The sequence below is a fragment of the Pseudorca crassidens genome, chromosome 1, assembly GCF_039906515.1.
Source record: "Pseudorca crassidens isolate mPseCra1 chromosome 1, mPseCra1.hap1, whole genome shotgun sequence".
NCBI lineage: Eukaryota > Metazoa > Chordata > Mammalia > Artiodactyla > Delphinidae > Pseudorca > Pseudorca crassidens.
Window position 1 is genome coordinate 79,724,820 of NC_090296.1, and position 18,525 is coordinate 79,743,344.

At 36.0% G+C, this 18,525-nt stretch overlaps 1 protein-coding gene across 2 annotated transcripts in view; it reads left to right on the forward strand.

Moving 5' to 3' along the window:
- Positions 1-18,525, forward strand: part of LOC137226893 (uncharacterized) — a 605,185-nt gene that overhangs the window by 14,115 nt on the left and 572,545 nt on the right. For both annotated transcript variants that reach the window (XM_067742385.1, XM_067742386.1), the window contains exon 2: positions 1,655-1,754. The gene's annotated coding sequence lies outside the window, so the exon portion shown is untranslated. The remainder of the gene's footprint in view (positions 1-1,654; positions 1,755-18,525) is intronic.

Here is an 18,525-nt window from a genome sequence, read left to right on the forward strand (position 1 = left end):
ACGCAGGCTCAGCGGCCATGTCCCACGGGCCCAGCCGCTCTGCGGCATGTGGGATCCTCCCCGGCTGGGGCACGAACCCGTGTACCCCACACCAGCAGGCGGACTCTCAACCACTGTACCACCAGGGAAGCCCTGTTGGAAAATCTTTAATCACAGTTTCAGTTTCATTACTTGTTATTGATCTGTTCATATGTTTTATTTCTTCCTGGTTCAGTCTTAGAAGGTTGTACCTTTCTAAGAATTTGTCCATTTCTTCCAGGTTGTGCATTTTATTGGCATATAGTTGCTTGTAGTAGTCTCTTATGATCCTTTGTATTTATGTGGTGTCAGTTGTAACTTCTCCTTTTTCATTGCTAATTTTATCGATTTGAGTCCTCTCCCTTTTTTTCTTGATGTGTCTGGCTAAAGATATATCAATTTTGTTTATCTTCTCAAAGAACCAGCTTTCAGTTTCATTGATGTTTGCTATTGTTTGAAAGACACAAATTGTATTACAGGAATTAATATATTGCATGAGGTCATGGGTAAGCATTAAAGGCCTGAGACTCATTCTGTCTCGTTTAGATATCTTTTTTCTTTATTCCATAATGGAGAATGGCAAATTCAGAAGCTATGGAGAATGGCAAATTCAGAAGCTATGGGAGCCAGTCAGATAACATAGATGAGTGCAGTAGGTTGGTATAAGAAAATTTGGAATGGTGAAGACTGTGGCAAACCACTACTCACTCATCACTTTGCTGTAGCTGCCCTGTGCAAATGTGAACCAGTGTTACCAGGTCTTCCAGTTTTCCAAGAGATGATAGAAATCTCCATTTTAGTTAACTCCTTTTTTCAGTGTTGGAAACTAATTTTAAAAGTTTTAATCACTATGCACAGCAAATAAAACTTATCTGCTTATCATTAATTTTTTAATTTAACTTTAGAGAATAATCTTTATTCCTTTACTGAACTAGTATTTATTGATGGCCTATTATATGTTTATTTATCAAAATTTTAAATGTTTACATGGCTACAGAAATATTTTGCCCTTGTATATGTGCAAAAATGTATAAGAATGTCCACTGCGGCAAAATGGAAATCTCATCAGGACAGGGACTTTTAAATTATTATATATTTATATATAATATTATTTATTATATTTATTAATTGATATTATTATTTATTATTCATTTATTGAACAGTCCTTGTATATAGTAGGTACTTACTATATATTTATTCACATACATATATATGTAATTAACCTAAATTTCATCAACAGAACTAGTTAAATAAATTATGGTACCTCCACACAGTGAAATAATATGTAACAGTTAAAGAAAAATGAAAAATTATTTAGGACATATTTTCAAGAGTAAAAAGCAAGTTGCATAAGATATTTTCATTTATATCAAAGGAAAATTAAGCATATATATGCATAAATATATAAGTAAATATTAAAGGCTCTACAAAGTTATATACTAAACTCTTACAATGATACTTCTATGAGAAAAATGGGAGGTGGGACTTCTACTTTCACTTCATATAAGTCTGTATTGTTTGACTATTTTTGATGAATATATATGTATTACTTGTATATTTTAAAAGACTAACAATTTAGCTCCAATAACAAGTAAATGAAATAAAATAACATGTGATTTAATTTCTTAACTTTCAGGTTAATGGAGATTATAAAAAAGCCAAAACTGGTGAGGATAGAGATCAATGCCAGCAGGAATACAGGGAAAGGGAAAATCTCATGCTCAGTTGCCGGAGAAGTAAGTACAACTTTTCTGGAGGGCAATTTGGGACTACATATTAAATCTTTAATGTGCATACACTCTAAGCATTCCCATCAGTAGGAATTATCTTAAGGAGATAATTGGACAATAGTACAGAGAATGTTCTTTGCAATGTTGTTTATAATATTGAAAAACAGAAAACAACTAGATATCGATAATTAGGGTTTGGTTAAATAAATGTACCATGTAAATATAACCATGAGATATAATATGATTGCATTAACAGACAAAGAATATACACACACGTATACATAGGCACATATATGAGAGACAGTACAGAAGCATGGTTAAGTACTTGCAGTCTGCCTTAATTTGAATGTCAGTACTGCCACTTACTAAGCTTTGTAATTTGAGACAAAGTACTGAAACCTTTTTTTCGTTAGTTTTATTATCTGTATGGTGGGGTTAAAATATGATCTACTACACATAGTTGTAAGAATTAAATTAAATAGTTCATTATAACAAAATCTTTTTATTTTACATAAAGAGAGATCTGGAAAAAAATCATTAACATGTTGATAGTGGTAGTCTTTAGGTGGTAAAACTGAATGGATTTTTTTTCTTTCTTATATATACCTTTCTATATAATTTTAATTTTCCAAAACTAACACCTATCTTTGTAAATAGAGGAGATATTCGGAAGAATGATTGGGAGAGTGGAAGGAAGGAAGGAAGAGAGGCAGGATACCCGACTGCTTCAGGCTAGGTCTCACAGGTTAGGCAATACTCTGATGAAATTACAGAAAAGTATAGGAACTAGTTTTCAGCTCCATAGATTTAAAAAGTCTTTACCATTCATCCAGTGTAGATAAGACTGTAGGGAACTGATAGAAGCTACATAGCTTCATGGATGACTCAATAATAAACCAGAATGTACGTAAGTCGGTTGTTTTTTTGCCAATAGGAAAGCACAAATTGGAAATATAGCTCTTTCATTGAAACATTGCCTAACAAATTAAAACCACAATGAGATACTAACACATACCCACTAAAATAGCTAATGTAATAAAGACTGACAGTAATAAGTGTTGACATGGTTATGGAGCAACTAAAATCTAGTGCATTGTTAGTAGGAATGCCAAACTGGTACAGCCTCTTTATAAAACAGTTTGGCAGTGTCTTATAAAATTGAACACATTTTACCTTATGATTCAGCAATTCTACTCCTTGTATTTGCTTCAGAGAAATAAACACATATATCCATGTAAAAATGTGTAGTTGAATATTCATAGCAGCATTATTTATAACAGCTAAAAACATAAAGTAACACCAATTTTCAAATGAATAAATAAATTATGGTATATTCATACCATAGAATACTTCTCAGCAACACACACAGCAACATGGATGAATTTTAAAAGCATGCTAAGATGAAAGAAGTCAAACACAAAAGACTATATTTCATGCAACTCCATTTTTTTTTTTTTTTTTTTGGGTGCAGTACGGGGGCCTCTCACTATTGTGGCCTCTCCCGTTGTGGAGCACAGGCTCCGGACGCACAGGTTCAGCGGCCATGGCTCACGGGCCCAGCTGCTCCGCGGCATGTGGGATCTTCCCGGACCGGGGCACGAACCCATGTCCCCTGCATCGGCAGGCGGACTCTCAACCACTGCGCCACCAGGGAAGCCCCATGCAACTCCATTTTTATGAAATGCTAGAAAAGGCAAAGCTACCAGTAATAGAAAGAGTATCAGCATTGCCTAGAGTCAGGAATGAGGAGAGGTCATCAAGGGCAACAGGCCTGAAAGAGACTTTTTTAGGGTGAAGGAATTGTTCTAATACATCTTGATAGGAGATGTGGTTACACAATTATATGCAATTATCATAATTCATCAAATTGTACACTTAAAATTGGTAATATTTATTGTATGCAATTAATATCTTAATTAACAAAACAGTTATTGGAAAGGATAGAGTCAGTTTTTATTATCTGATAAATGGTATCATTCCATTAAGTCTCTTTCTCTCTCTCTCTCTCTATATATATATATTATATGTATATATGTACCATAAGAATTAAAATTTGCAGGAGACCGGAATATCTACATTCATTGGTGGGGCATCCTTTTCCCTTTTCCTTTCATTCTTTTTCCCAAACAATAGGAGTTCTAGAATCTCTGTATAAAAATTGTTTTAGGAGTGGCTATCCAGTTAAAAATGGAGGCAAGAGATTATAAGGGGGCTAAAGCCTCCAAAACCATCTTTAGTGGCAGTTGCATTTTCAAATACTATAGTGATTTCAATCAGGCACTAGTCAGTTATAAATATATGAAAGGAAATTTGCACTACACATTAATATTATCAGTGACATATTTTAAAACTTTGCCTTAAGGGTAAGGTTTACTTCTGCAGGTAGCTAATTTCTTCATTGTTCTGTTTTACTATAGTTAGCTTCAAAGAGAGAGAGATAACAGTACCATATTCTTGAATTTATTTCCAAATTCTGGCAATCCATTATGTTTAGACCCTATATCTCTTTGCAATCTTCACGTATATATTCAATAATTAAAAATGTAATAACAATTCAGTTTTTAGCCTATGTCTTTTTTATAGACTTCTGATTATATCAAGGTTGAAAGTTATTAAAAAATTTTCCTGATATTACAATGTATGTTTTGGAGTCAGGAAAACCTGGGTTTGAATTCTGGTTCTGAAGCATTCATTTGTAATTTCAGTGATATGTTTTCCCTTCATCTGTGAAATAGAGATATTCACATTTACCTTATGAGGTTAGGATTTTATACATATACATACACACACACAGTGGTCACAGTATCTGTCACATGTAAACCCTGAAGCAAACACTAAAAGATTATGAAGCAAAGATTTATAGCTAAAAAGCCAAGAAGGAATCAAGATGGAATCATATAAAAATACTGTATTAGTCCAAAAGACGGCAAAAAAAGAGAGGAAAGGGGGGAAAAATGAGACAGAAAACAAATATCAAGATGGTAGGTTTAAATCCAGTAATATCAATAATCACATTAAATATCAATGTTTAAATACCTAAAATGCAGGTTGAAAGATTAGACAAGGAAGCAAGACCCAAATATATCATGTTTGCAAGAAACTCACTTTAAATACGAAGACACAGACAGGGTAAAAGTAAAAGGGTGAGAAATAGAAATATGTACTATGCAAACGCTATTCAAAAAAAAGCTGGGGTGACTATATACATATCAGACGATGTAGATTTCAGAGCAAGGAATAAAATTAGTCTGTCTCCTTCTCCAGACCCTCAGTCCTCCAGATCATTCCTGTGAGGCAACACATTACCCACTCTTCTGTATCTTTCCAGAATGAGTTTATGAATATATAAGCATATATCACTTTTATTTTTCACCCAAGGGAGCATACTATATTCACTATTGTGTACTTTGTTTTTCCAAATATATCTAGGGCATTATCTTGTACTGTTATATATAGATCTATCCCATTCTTTTTATCAACTGCATAGTAAAGAATAAAGTTTATTTTTAAACTTTATTGGGGTATAATTGCTTTACAATGTTGTGTTAGTTTCTGCTGAATCACAAAGTGAATCAGTTATGCATATACATATATCCCAATATCCCCTCCCTCTTGCGTCTCCCTCCCACCAAGAATAAAGTATTCTTTTTTTAAGGTCTCCATCAAAAAAAACCAGGGTGTCCAAATTCTAGCTAATGTGGCTAGGTGAAGCCCCCCTAAAATAAGATTGGAATGTAACTAATTTAAAGAATGCTGGACACCTGCATCTCCAGCACGTTCAAAAGTAAGGTCAATATCTTAACATGTCACACTCCTACACCATTACACCAACTCACACTTCTACCGATTTATTGTTTTTTGAAGACATAAGCTTCCACCAACTTAGTCTCCAAGGTAATTCTTAACTTCTCCTTCTCCCTTATCCTTCTCCAAACTGTAATCAAGTCTTATAGATTGCACTCTCAAGATGTCCCAGTAAGTTGAAGATAGATAATGAAATTCTTTTTGAAGTTCATTGCTACTGATTCAATGTACTGCCAATAAGACTAATATGTGCATCCAATTTCAGTCTCCATTGCCAGACGTTTTGTCTGTAAACTTGCATCGTAGAAGAAACTTAGAGTTATTTAGTGACAAATTGATATTTCTAATATTCCATATTCAAAAACTTTCTTTCCAGATTCCTTCTTTATAATTTTATACATTGTTCTTATTTATGAAAATGTTTCTGGTCTGGTGGAATATATAGTGTTGTATAACTATAATGGGGATTTGTGGATCATCTTTCTTTTGACAAGTGCCAAGTACTTTAATAAGTTCTGTTTCATATGTCCTAATAATATCCCCTTGAAATAGGAAGAAAATATTGTCTTTTCACTTTATTAACGAAAGAACAGAAACATAGATATATCAGGTAATTAGTGTTTGCCTACCAAGTGTGCTAGTGACAGAGCTGGGACTAGAACCCAGGTTTCCTCACGTTCAAGCGTTCAGATCATAAGTTTCAGAATCATAAAACTGTCACCTCTGCAGTTTTGCAAAAGTAATAGCATATACTCTCACACATTCTGAATTTCTAGAGCTTAATAATAATCCATTAAAAAAATATCTTCCTTCTAATCTCATTGGAAAAGAACATTTCTCAAGAAATGTAGAGAATACGTATTCAACCACTGATTCTCTTCATCAAGAACTTTGTTGTAAAATGAGCTTAAAATGTGATGACATCAGGCTCAATGTTACACCTATTTTCATTCTTCTAAATTATTGTCCAAACATATAAATGCCCTAGACTCTAAATCAATCATTTGAAACTGGTCGACTACAGCTTTGAAAATATTGGGCGCATCATAAACATCGTGCCCATCTCTCACTTCTCTTTCATCATGGAACATATATAGTCTGTACTCATTCATAGAAATATCTCATGGCTCTGGTAAAAGCTTATGAATAAACTTCTCTGTCCAGCTGTGTATTTCTGAGTAATTAGATGAATTAAATAATCCAGCAAACAAAATTCTAAACAGTGACTCAGTGGCAACAGGAATAGTTGAATAAACGTGTTTGTTTAAATGGGAAACCTATATTTCTCTGAAGTAGAGCAATTTGCAAGAAAAACTGAAAAAAACAGTCTATAAAAAGAGAATTTAAACTTGGAAAATTTTCATTGCAATTATAGTAGTATGTTAGAATTTGATTGAACAACATTTTAATTATGGTCATTTTCTCTTTGAGCTTTCATTTCATAGATTTCTGTACATTGGCTTTGCTTTTTGTAGAACTCAATAGATTGAATTTTTATTGTGTTTAGCAATGTGTATTTTGGATTATGTGTGTACATAATTCTAATATTGTTTTTCATTTCTCATCTCTGTATCTGAGCATGTGCACATCCTTGGAGAATAAGTGATATCTGAGAACTATTTGGCTGTGAGGAAGGAGAGCATATAGTTGACATGATTTAATTTATCTACAGTAAAAAACATGACAGAAATGAAATAGGTAGGATTTTTAAGCAAGCAAAATATACTATGTAAGCATTAATGTAATGAAAATAATGGGAGATTTTGATGATAAATAATAAGCAATGAATACTTTAAATTATTCATCACACAATTGGTATTATAATTCTAGAAATTAAAAAAATTCTGTATCTCCTTACCAATTTTAATTTTCCACATTTAATTTTTGTTTGTACGTATATACAAACATAATTTTAAAATAATTGTTATTTTGAGGGGATGTAATTTTGTGTTCTGACTTGGGAAAATGAATACTTTTTATAGATAAGAAATTCTTTGAAAAAGTGCAGTGGATATTAATTTCATTTGATATTTTAAAATATTGAAAATAAAAATAATGAGGAAGAATCGTTCTCTAAAATATCCTCCAATTTTTTTAAAATAAAAGGTAGGGCTTCCCTGGTGGCGCAGTGGTTGAGAGTCCGCCTGTCGATGCAGGGGCCACGGGTTCATGCCCTGGCCCGGGAAGATCCCACATGCCGCAGAGCGGCTGGGCCCGTGAGCCATGGCCGCTGAGCCTGCGCGTCAGGAGACTGTGCTCCGCAACGGGAGAGGCCACAACAGTGAGAGGCCCGTGTATGGCAAAAAAATATATAAATAAATAAATAAAAGGTAGAGATATAAATCAATAAAGAACAAATAATTAACCTACCTGATTTGTTTACAGGATTTTCTTTGTTTTTCTTCATCACTGACTCCTTTTTCTCTCTCAGGCAAAAGGAAATTTATACACCCTTAATTCTGCTTTCTTTCGAAATGTACAATAATTGTTGTCCAATCAGTTGAAATATTCTAATGCTATTAGTGCAGAACACTGATGTGTGGATGGCTGGGAACATTTTGCCCATATCAGTCCTAGTTAAAAACTCAACATTAACTTTGTATCTTATGGAAAACACTTTTGCTTCCTAAGACTTATGAAGACTTTTCAATCATCAATGGATGATTTCCCATCCATTGGCAAGATCCCATCTGGTAAATGTAGTAGCTTTTATTACTGTTCACCAAATATTCTGTTTTTCTTCCCTTGCTGAGAGACCATTAATCTCTGCCCAAAGATCATGTGGTTTGTTTTGACCAATTAAATGAGCAGAGGTGACAGAAGTCGCTTCTGGCAAGAACTTTTAAGAACCAGTACATGGTTCACTGGTTCTCTTTTTCTTCTGCCAAGGGATTGGTAATCAGACTGCTCATTGCTCTACTAGCTTAAGTCCTAAAACAAAGCCCCTGGCAGTCTTGGGATGGATACTTAGAATGATTAAGAAGTAAACATTTGTTGTTGCAAACCACTGAGATTTTAGAGGTCACTGAAATTCGAAGTCCACCAAGTTATCTCAGGGAGGAGATAATCCTGCCAATTTGCATGAGCAGCAAACTCTAAAGAGGCAAAGGAAGAAAATGGTGTCATTGGATCTTTTTAGATACTGGAGTGATGGAAGAGGGGTCAGTCACTCAATAGGAGCCATAGTGATAGAGGAATCCGGTCATTACCATAATAGTGCACCAAGAAAGAGAAATCACTGATCTCTTTTTGCATCTGCTTTGCCATCTCCTACCAGTGCCTTCCACTGGCTGAATTTCACAGGAAGAGGATAAGGAAGCATGTGGATACAGTTCACAGAGATCAGCCCTTTGGGGTTGGCAGAGAAGGCAGAGTAGGATGAAGGGTTGGTCTTGGAAGGGCAAACAGAAGAACCTATGCACCTCCTTATTGCTATATTCCCAATTCCTGTTTGTTTGCCTAGTGCATAGGGAATACTTAAAGATATTTAATGGATGAAAGAATGAAGAACATAGACATTAAAAGCAAAGTAATTAATATGGATGCTAATATCAGGCTGCATTTCCTGGCTTTTTTAGGAAATTAGTTTACTTCAATAAGTTGTCTTGTCACTGAATATTGTCATGAGAGGGTTTTAGCTATTGATATAAAATACTTTTAAACCAAATTTTGAACTCCTATGAAGAATACTAAAAAGTAAAGTAACTGGGGAAGGAATTGTGAAAGAGATCGTATTGGTATGCAAAATTGAGGTGACTCAATTTGAACAAGTTTATTGAGTAGATAATTAAGTGAAGAAGGTGAGTCAGAAAATGTAATTCATGACATGCAGTTACACACAATTACTCAAATTATCACTGGTATTGATATTTGGTGGAGTGTCAGCTGGGGCAAGGCATTAGGAGATCATGTGGTTGTGGCATTTGATCACTATGGCAACAATGATCATTAAGAGACTGTGGGATGGGCTGATTATCTCTGTGTTGTAAAGTTTATAAAAAAGAAAACAATAAGCTTAGTGCTTGAACTCAAACCAAAGACATGAAGAGAATATCAGAAAGCTTCTATGGAAGCTTTAAGCAAGATTTCCTAACCTAGAATCCACATTAAGAATTCATGTTTCTTATCTAAGGTAGGGACACTTGTTGGGAAGAAGTGAAAACTGTTATTTGAAATAGGGACATTTGGGCAGGCATAGATGAGGCTGAGAACTTAGAAACTCAAATTCCTTTGAAGCTGCCTTGACAATGGAAGATGCTTTCTCCCACTGTCTAATGAAACCAGTCTTTCCTTCCAGAAGAACTTTTCAATAACTTCGCTTGGGGCAGTTGCCTCTCAAGGGGGTACCTGTTCTCCTCAAGACACTCCTGCCCCATTCACCATGCCTTATTGCCTCCAGGACCATAATGAGAACAAAATCCCAACATAACCATGAGACCCAGCATAATCCTGAGAGAAAATTGCAAGGTCTGCTCTGGGAGATCATCTTGCCAATTTATATAAACAAGAATCTGGCAAGCAAGAATTAGATTGAATGCTAAAGAGATTAGGTCAAGGTGAATGAATTGTAAGATTTAATTGGCCAGTGATTCTCAAAATGTGGTCATTGGACCAGCCAGCATCAGCATCACCTGAGAACTTGTAGGAATGCAGATTTCCTAGACTCCATCCTAGACCTAATGAATCAGAAATTCTAGGGCATGGGGCCTGGAAATCTGTTTTAACAAATCATCTAGGTGATCTGGTACATGTTAAAATTTGAGAACCATTGGAATATGCTAAATGTATGTATGTGGCCTCTACTAGAATATGAGATTTTAGGTAGAAAAATTGGGAGTGAGTCAAACAGTTGGCTGGTAAATGAAAGCGTGGACTCAACAGTTTCCTGTAGTTAATGGGTTTAAGATTACAGAATTACCTTGACATAATGTAGAAAAGGAAGCTTGTTGGCTTAGAGAAATAAGAATGTTAGAACAGATTTAAAATGTGCCACACCCTCTTACCTTCCTTACTCCAGAACATCCTGGAGGACACCTCCTTCATTCAAAACGTACTAAAATGCAATGGAAGGAAGAGAGCACCCTTGAAAACCTCTGTGCTGGCATCCCTAACAGCTGAGGATGGACATGAGAATGTTGCCATGAAAATGAACTCCCTGAGTAGCAAGGCCAAGTGGCTGCTCTTAACTGTCAGAATCAAGGTGGGCACAATTATCCCAATATCCTGATTAATAATAATACCTTATTATTAATAATAATATATTTTATTATTATTAATAATATCTTATTAGACACAGTTTACAGAGTGGTAATCAGAGTGTTTTGACCAACATGGACATGTGCCAGTGACTAATTGATCACAAGGTCACTGGCAATTAAATATATGGGCAATCTTATAAGGTGTTTCTTGACTTATATAAAATAAAAACCAATTTAAGCTGTCAGTGAGAATTAGCCTCATACCCAGTTCCCAATTCACAGATCTGAAGTCCTTTAATTAAAGAGCAGGCCAGGTCCCTTTGAGGAAGAATGTAGCCTGAAATATGGCCACAAATGGCATCCATGGCTTTTCCAGATTAACCTATGGTCATTTACCAGGATGATTTTTACTGGGGAAAGGAAATCCCCAGTCCTTCTGGGGGTTTTTAGATAGTGAATTTGAGATAATGCTAGTCCTTAGGAGACAAAACACTATTATGGCCCAGTGGTCAGAGTATGGACTTAACGGAGGTCAAGTGATAAATGAAGTCTTGACTTCATTTAATCTGACAATGGATTCAGTAAGTCCCCAGATCCATCCTGTAGTTATTTCCACAGTTTCTGAATATATTAAAAAATAGACTTTTTTTTATCAGCTGAGGCATCAACTTAGAAACAACAACTGGTGAGTTTAGGTTGCTATGCTATAGAATGTAGTATATGCCTTAAACTAAGATTAGATATATAGTGCCCTTTTAGCCAGAATGCAGAGATGCCAGAATCAAAGAATGGAGGTGGGAGTTACCTGTCTTAGTATCTCATATTTCAATTAAGTATTCAGAAGATTTAGAAATCCTAATTTCCAAGGTAGAACAATTTCTGCCAGGAAACATAGTCATTGTTCCATTAAATTAAGAGCTGAGTCAATCTTTTGGCTATTTTGGGGCTTCTCATGCTGAAGAACCAACAGGAAGATCTTACTCTATTGGCTAAGGTAATTGCTATGTGGAAATTGGGTTACTGTGATACAGTAGAGGCAAGAAAAATACGTGTGGAACTCGGAGGTTTCACTGAGGAACTTCTTACTGTTCCATAAGAATGGTCCGTGGGAAACTGTGAAATCTCAATAAAGTCAGCACCACTAAGAATTTTGAATTGTGGAAATAAAGGTTTAGGCTATCCTTCCAGGTAAATAACCCCAATCAGAAAAATACATGGAAGAAGTGATGGATATAATTTTAGGTCTCATGACCAGCTACAATAGCAGATATTATAGTGGCTGTATCTTATGTTAATTTCATTTCCCCCCCCCCCCGCTTTTTCTGCTACTGAATATAAAAAGTTCCAATGGGAGGTTAATTATAATTTAAGTTTCAGGAAGGGGCATGAATGAACTGAAATCACTCCATATTTATGGAATAGCTGATGTCACTTTTGTGTGAGGGGTAAGAGTTTTTTCATGGGATGGAGAGGCAAAAATTAATGCTATGAGGCAAAAATTGTAAACTAAGCTGTTTATGCGCTGTCCCGCCCCCCTTCCCATCTATTATGGCATAACAAATTACTTTCCAAACCTAGCATCTTTTTGTTGTTGTTGTTGTTGGTTTTTTTGCGGTACGTGGGCCTCTCGCTGTTGTGGCCTCTCCCGTTGCGGAGCACAGGCTCCGGACGCGCAGGCTCAGCAGCCATGGCTCACGGGCCTAGCCGCTCCGCGACATGTGGGATCTTCCCGGACCGGGGCATGAACCTGTGTCTCCTGCATCGGCAGGCGGACTCTCAACCACTGCGCCACCAGAGAAGCCCTCAAACCTAGCATCTTAAAAGAACAATATTTTATTATCCCATAATTTCTGTGGGTCAGAAATCCAGACATAGCTTAGCTAGATACTCTGACTCAGGTTCTCTCGGAGGGCTGAAGCCCATCTAAAGACTTGTCTTGTAAAGAATCTACTTCCGAGCTCACTCACGTGGCTATTGGCAGGATTCTGTTCCTCAGGGTTGTTGGACTGAGGGCCTCAGTTCCTTGTTGGGCTGGAGACTTTTCTCATTTTTTTGCCATGTGGGACTCTCTATAGGGCAGCTCATAAGATGGCAGCTGGCTTCCCATAGAGTAAGGAAGTGAGAAAGCAAGGAATGGTGTCTAATATGGAAGCCCATGATGGAAGCCAGGATGGAGTCATATCATGGAAGTGACTTTTCAACACTTTTATCATATTCTATTCATCAGAAGTATACGACTTTTCCAGCCTCACTTCAGGGGGAGGATACGCAAGGGAATGAATACCAGGAGGCAATGATCATTGGGAGCCACTTGGAGGCTGCTTCTCATACCCTCAATTCATTCTCTGCCCGATTCTGCCCTGATATGGATCTCAGTTGGACTGCATCACTCAGGCTCATACCCTCTGGCTTTCTGTTGGGTTTTACCAATGGCAAGTCCAGGCAGAAGAATAAAAGATGAAAGAGAAATAGAAATATAGTAGAAATATTTCTTTTGCTGCTTTTTTTCTGCTTTCATGCTGTGTTTCTGGCAGTAGCTGTGCTCTTCTGCCTCATAATTCTGCTCGCCTAGCTCCAGACTTCACTAGGTGCTGGTAACACCATTTCCTCCTCTTCCCTCTTCAGGCTTAGGAATGATTTAGGCTTTCCACAATTGCCAGTCCCTGAATACCTCAACATCTCCTGCTGATTCTTTAATTCTTCACACACATCTACAAATGTTTCTTGCATTAAATTCTTTGGTTTCCCTAATAGCACCTTGAATAGTACACATTTCTTAAGGGAAGAGATTATGTATTATTATTTCTTTAGTCCTAATGCCTAACATGGTAAGCATTTAATCAGTGTTGGATGATTAAGTGGATGGGTGGGTGGGTAGATGGGTGAACCTAGTTTGAGTAATACGAAAGAAAGGAAAGATAAAATATTATAAATTATACGAAAATTCTTCACTGACACAGAGACATTAGGCCTCTATGTTTTGTCTGAGACGAAACAGAGAAAAGAATTAAATCTCTAGTGAAAAATGGCAATTTTAAAGAAGTAATTTTCTTTTGATGGAGAAGGGAAAAAAGAAACTTATTTAAATCAAGCCAACAAGTCCACAGTAGTGTAAGAGGAGATTTTTCAGAGGGTTACCCAGTTTATGGAAGCAAAATGCATACTGAATTGGCTTAATATTAAATAGCCATAACCAACGGGTGTGGTTATTTTTATACCATTTCTAAACAATTAACTTTGTTCCAGCTATGTGTGTCATGAAAAAACTTTTGTTAATGATGTTTAAATTTATGTTAATGATCAAGGGAAATTAAGCTGATGTTTGAAAGTATTTGAGTTTTAGGCATAAAATGCTCCACATAAAATAAACCATACTGTGTTCTAAATATTAATGTACAATTAGTAAAGAACTCTGACCCTTTGAAGAAAGACAACTAAAAGTATTTACTGTTAGATAATTTCATTCTGCAAGATGTAATATCGTAGAAATATGACATTTTCACAATTTACTTTGTCAGGGCAAGGTACCATATTCTCTGAGATTTTGGCTTCTATCATTTTGCCACTATAGTAAGAAATGGCCTTAGTGTTCTGGGTTAGAATTGCCCTGTCAGTATAAGGCAAATTCTAAGGACCATCTGTTTTCTCTCTGTAAAGTGTGTTATAGCAGCCTTGCAAATAATTTTCAAAAATTGACTTGTTCATTGTTTTCCCTACCTGCCCTCACCTCAGGAGAAATATATTTGAACAGTAAATTCATAGTCTTTATTACTTCTGAAGCCCCCATGGTTACTTGCAATGGACAAGTGAATAAGGGAATATTTGCAAGACTGGTATAGAGACTGTGAGGAAGAGTAGAGTTTATAGGTAGAATCCATTCGACTCAAAAGCATTTTATTAGTGAGAAATTTATTTTTTAATGTATTTTTATACAGCCCAACTACCTAGCTAATTTATGTTTGAAAAAAATCTCTAGGCGTACCTTTTCTTGTCTTAATTGGCAGTTTTATTGGCATAGCGTTGACAACAGTCCTCATTAATACAACATTCATCGCACTTAAAGAAACCTAAGATGGTGTGCTGCAGGGGGTAAAAATATCTCAAACAACTCTGCACCTTCTTCCCAACATTTGCAATCAGTATAATCAAAGAGTTGAGAGAAATTAATAAAGTGACAGAAACCAATCATGTTCAAAAAGGAACTCTAACACTAAAAGCCTCAACTTCTTAATTATATACTCTCTTCCATTTCAAGCACACACATGCACAGACCTACATATATCTTAATATCAGCATATTCAAAAATATACTCACTTTTTCAGGCTTGAACTACCTTACAGATCCCCAGAGAGGTGCAAGGTCTAGGAAATTGTTCAGTTAATAGAGAACCAAGAATTCTTTTAACTAAAAATATTTGTAATCAGCCTCCCAAGTGGTTAATAAAACATGTGACTGAATGTGAAGCAGGCCAAAGAAAAAAGTGACAAATCCATTTATTTCTTAAAAATCAAAACATTATATTGAGAAATCTGTTACTCACTCACCTGCCAAGTTCTAAGATTAGAAATCTTTGTTTTCACTGCAACAGTTGATGCTACTGCAAACTGCTAAGTCACTTGAGGAACCTGCTCCCTGTTCTATTTCAGATGTTTCTTCTTCAATAACTTTTTAATTAAAAAGCTTTACAGAGAACCCTAAACTTAGAGTCATAAGAGCAATGCTTTTAGATTCCCCCCTCTCTTATGTGTGTATATATGTCTATAATTCTCCAGATTTATTAAAATAAGTGCTGTCCTACAGGCCGAAATAAAGCTACAAATACAACATCTGTCTCATTTCTCTAATTATCTCATGGATATCTACCAATGTATTAATTAACTTCTAAATTTCATGACTCTGTCGACCATACAGTTCCTTCTCTCAGTATCATCTGCTCTCAGTATTGTTCCTAGTTTTAAAAATTAAATCAACCTTTTTCTATAGGTTTCATTTGAGTATGACTTGACCAATCACTATAGAGCTATTTAGTCCACCATTTTATTAAGACACTACGTCTTCATGCATAATAGTATCATGGTATATTTATTCCTTTGTTTGTAATAGAGAGAAATGTAATAAACCACTAATAGTATCATGGGTTAAGAGATACTAAAAGGCCAGAGTCTACTGTAAACCATTCTTCTTACTACATGGTGTGTTGTATGAAACTCTCACCATTAGTGTCACTGTTTTTAGTTAAGTTGAATAGGTCACGACAATTATATAATCTAGTAATGTTACAAGGAAGTACTCTAATATCATAACAATAACAGGCTCGATGTAACTTGAAACCTATCTAAACAAAATAAAACCCATAATCCTTGCCAGTGGGTTTGGGACCAAACTTAACTTTTCACTGAGTCTTCAGATTCTACAACTTTTCCACGATTTAAGATGGATTCTTCAAAACTCCAGAAAAAAATAAAAAAAAAGAATCTTCTTTTTCCCCACACACTATTACATAGCTAAGGTTTAGAGAAAGCTCCAAAAGTTGAGGAATGTGTGTAAAAGATCTTGAACGACAGAGCTGTTTTTGTTCACTCTCCCTCCTTTGCTACAAAGAAAAACAAGAACATGGGTGACCTATAAGGATAAGGGAAACAGATTTCCATCTGTAAGCCTATAAGGGGCCATTGAAAACAAGGGTATGAAAAGAAGTTTTAAAAGTTATAAGGAACACATTCAGAGAAGAGTTTCAAATGAAAACAAGCAATTAATGAGGTGGGTAACAACAGGAATTGAGCATATGCCAAGGCCTGCCCCCTATCTCATGCCTCTTTGGCGAGAGAAATTGCTTTTTTTCCCTTTACTATGTAACCCTATCCTGAACTTTATGACCTTTAGAAGAAAGAAAGATACTCAGGAAATAAAATTAGGATTATCATTGCTGGTAGCAAAATGAGAGACTAGTGGGTTTATTGTTTAGAAACCATTCTAAGAAAGAATACCAAAGCAAGGAAATTAACGTTTGTCTGAAAATGATACAAAGAGCACATTGTGGCTGCAAGTCTATAAACTGCATAGTGTTCTAGAATAACTACATGGGCGATATGAAATTATAGTTTAAGGAGTTTGCTTATATATGCAGATACTTAATCTGGATAATTTAAAGAAGTAGTTGTGACCTTGGGCAAATTTGATAATCTCTTTGTGTGCCTCAGTTTCCCCATCCTTAAAATAGAAATAACAAAGAACCCATCTCATAATTTGTTACTACTAACCTATATAATATATTTAAAACATTTAGAGCTGTGCCTGACACAAAGTAAGCACTCAGTAAATATTACTACTCTGCCATTAAAAGCATAGACTTTTGTTAAAATATCTGAAAAAATACTTCAGTTCTCCAGTATACCTTAAAAAGAGGTTTTGTATGAATGCCTGTAATAGGCTGAATAATATCCCCCAAAGAGATCCAGGTAAATCCTAATCTCTGGAACCTGTGAATGTTACTTTATATGGCAAAAGCATCTTTGCTGATATGATTACATTAAGGATCTTGAGGTAGTGAGACTTTTCTGAATTATCTGGGTGGGCTTTAAATGTAACCACAAGTGTCCTTATAAAAGAGAGGCAGAGGGAGACCTGCATACAGAAGAAGGCCATGTGATGCCTATAGCAAAATGGTTACTTTGCTGGCTTCGAAGATAGAAGAAGGAGCCACAAGCCAAGGAATGTAAGGAATGCATCTTTGAAGCAGGAAAAGGCAAGGAAACAGATTCCCCCCTAGAGTCTCCAGAGGGAGCAAGTCCCTCCTGACATCCTGATTTTAGCCCAGTGAAACTGATTTTAGACATCTGTACTCTAGAACTGTAAAAGAATAAATTTCCATTAAGTCAGTAAGTTTGGAGTAATTTGTTACATCAGCAACAGGAAACTAATGTAATGTCACACATGTTAATTAATTAAATTAGCCATGCGCTATGGCGTGAAATGGTTATGGGAAAGTATTATTATCTGGTTTACATAGTCAAAATAGGGATCTGTTTGCTTAAATTTTACAAACTGATAAGGTTTCTCCACCATCCCAGTGCCCAAAACTGATTTACTGCTCCACTCTCAGGCAGTGAGTGGAGACTTGAATTTAGACAGAGCTATGGGCATTTAGTGGGAGACCCTTTTAGCTTTCTTTCTATGCTTAATTTACCACTTCAGACATGCACACTTTAATTTGCTAATCTGAGGTAAGATGATACTACTTTTTAGGTAGCTGTCTTAAATACAAGCATAGAGACCTGCCACATTTTACAAAGCAAAAAGTGGATGGATCAGGCAGGGAAACTCTTGGTGTTGTGGAAAAGTACTGGCTTTGGAGCCAGGGAAATCCAAGTTTGAATCCTAGATCTACTATAAACTTTGAGACCTTTATCCTCTTTGGATTACAGTTTCCTCCGGCATAAAATAAGAATTTTTTTAAAGGGCCATTTGTGATAAAAATGGTCTCATTTTATTTATAACCACGTGCTCCAAGTCCACATTGTCTTTAGAATCAGGAATTCCAATACTTTTTCCAGAGGCTCCCCTCATCGAATGTTTCTGAGAATTCATCCACTCACTGCCTGAGAATGGAGCAGCAGATCAGATGGTGCCTCTAGCTGGATTTCAACACTGCTGGCCCCTTATAAAATGTTGGTGTCTACTGGTCCCAGAGGCCCTGGTGCTACCTCCACTGCCTGCAGTACTTCTGAGGCAGGCTGCAACATGCTCTGGTGCCCTCTGAGCATATCTACAATGGG